Consider the following 1,847-nt stretch of genomic DNA (forward strand, 5'->3'; position numbering starts at 1 on the left):
CGCTAGCCAATACCTTGACGACAGCCCTGCAGAGCACCCACCAAGCTGCACCCAGACTCCTCACCCACAGACACTGTGACATCATAAACATGTGTTGGTTAAGTTACACAGTGTGTGGTGATTGCTATAAAGAGATAGAAAATAAATACAGGATTGTATTCGTTTGCTAAGGCTGCCATAACAAATACCACAGACTGAGTGGCTTAAGCAACATACATGTATTGCCTTATGGTTCCAACACTGGACGTCCAAGATCAAGGTGGTAGCAAGGTGGTTCACCTCAGGCTTCTCTCCTTGGCTCAAAGATGGCCACCTTCTCACCATGTCTTCACATGGTCTCCCAGCTGTGCCTGTCTGTGTCCTAATCTCTTTTTTAATGACACCAATCACATTGGATTAGAGTGCTCCAAATGACCTCATTTTACCTTATTTATGCCTTTAAAAGCACTATCTCCAAAGAGTCACATTCTAACCTACTGGGGGTTAGGGCTGCAATACATGAATTCAGGAAGGACACAACTCAGCCCATAACAAGGGCCACGAAAAGGGAGACGTTTTTTGTTCTTCTGAGAGGTTAGCAAAGTGTTGAGATTCCAAGCACAGGCTCAGAATCAGATTGGTAGCTCTGAACCTTGCCTCTGTGGCTGTTTACCTGTGTCACTCCAGATCTGCCACTTTACTTTCTCGCAACACTTCTTTCTCTGCAATAAAGAATAATGAGATTACCGACAGTCAAAGTAGGTAGCTTTGCTAATCAAATAAAAGAATTCCTTTAAAGGGCTTGATCTAGTGCCCAGATAAACCCGTGCTTGTGAAACGGTTATCATTCACATGATAACCGTTAACGTGAACTGGTGAGGTGGCAGAAGCTTAGACTGTCATTGTCAGAGCTGGTGGAACAGACTCACTATAGGCTCATCACATTTAAGACTGGGAGACACACCATGAAGCCTGGTTTCCTGGAAGCAGCGTCTTAGAAAGGGAGTTGGCTGCCTGAGACTTATCTAGGGAAGGCTCTGGGAGGAGGATGTGAGGAAAGCGGGAGAAGGCAGCGGGGCTGTGGGCTTAGCAGCTGAACATGTGCTTCCCTCTCATGACAGAGGAGCTCGGAACACCAACGGCACGAGCGAACCCTCTCTGAGGCACATGAGTGGGCCTATGACACAGCAAGCCCAGGGATTCCTGAGCTCCAATTATTCAAAAAAAAAAAAGGGTGGCTGTGAGCTGTTGGGCCCCCAGCACACCCGGAAGCTGGGGATAGAGGCACCAGACAGCAAAGGGGTCTGGATGCGGCCCCAGCAATGTCCCGGAGTCCAATCCCACACATACCCTGGAAGTCAACTTACCTTCTGGAGGCCACTTAGCCAGGTAGCGGCAGCCTAACTTGTAGCCCAGGTCAGAGAGGGTGTTTCTGCACAGACTGTCCGCGGCTCTGAGGGCGATGGCGGCGATGGCGCCTTAGCGAACGGATGAGGAACAAACGAGCAGAATGCGTGACAGCTCCTAGCAGGAGACGTTCCACACGGCAGCCTATCCGCACCCCTGAGAAACACGGAGCAACACACGGGCAGCTGCGGCCTCCAGGACGGCGCCCCGGAAGTACACGCGGGGTCCGGGAGCTCCGGAAGCGACCTTCCAGAAGTGCCCGCCCCTTTGCGTATTTCCGGCGCGCCGCAGACGCGACGCCTCTGGGAACCTGTCAAGCCCTCCTGCTCGTACTTGCTCAGAGGCGGCTCCCTGGAGGCGGAAGCTGAACTTTCTGAGAGAGGCTTATCCCGGGTCGGAAGCCTGGATCCCCGCCCAGCGGGTGGGCACAATGCGGCTGGGCTCCGGGACCTTCGCCGCCT

At 52.5% G+C, this 1,847-nt stretch overlaps 1 long non-coding RNA gene across 1 annotated transcript in view; it reads right to left on the reverse strand.

The window, feature by feature from the left end:
* The window catches only part of LOC146394846 (uncharacterized), a 2,499-nt gene extending 900 nt beyond the window's left edge, over positions 1-1,599 (reverse strand). Inside the window, exons 1-2 of the long non-coding RNA XR_014834010.1 lie at positions 1,347-1,599; positions 1-701 (exon numbers count right to left, since the gene is read on the reverse strand). The exon at positions 1-701 is cut by the window's left edge and continues 900 nt beyond it. This is a non-coding gene — a long non-coding RNA (uncharacterized LOC146394846). The remainder of the gene's footprint in view (positions 702-1,346) is intronic.
* Positions 1,600-1,847: the final 248 nt, after the last annotated feature.

Source organism: Sus scrofa, chromosome 18 (genome assembly GCF_054392235.1).
Source record: "Sus scrofa isolate SSC_HxYL_T2T_F1_AM1 chromosome 18, Sscrofa_HxYL_maternal_Yorkshire_Landrace_v2.0, whole genome shotgun sequence".
Lineage (NCBI taxonomy): Eukaryota > Metazoa > Chordata > Mammalia > Artiodactyla > Suidae > Sus > Sus scrofa.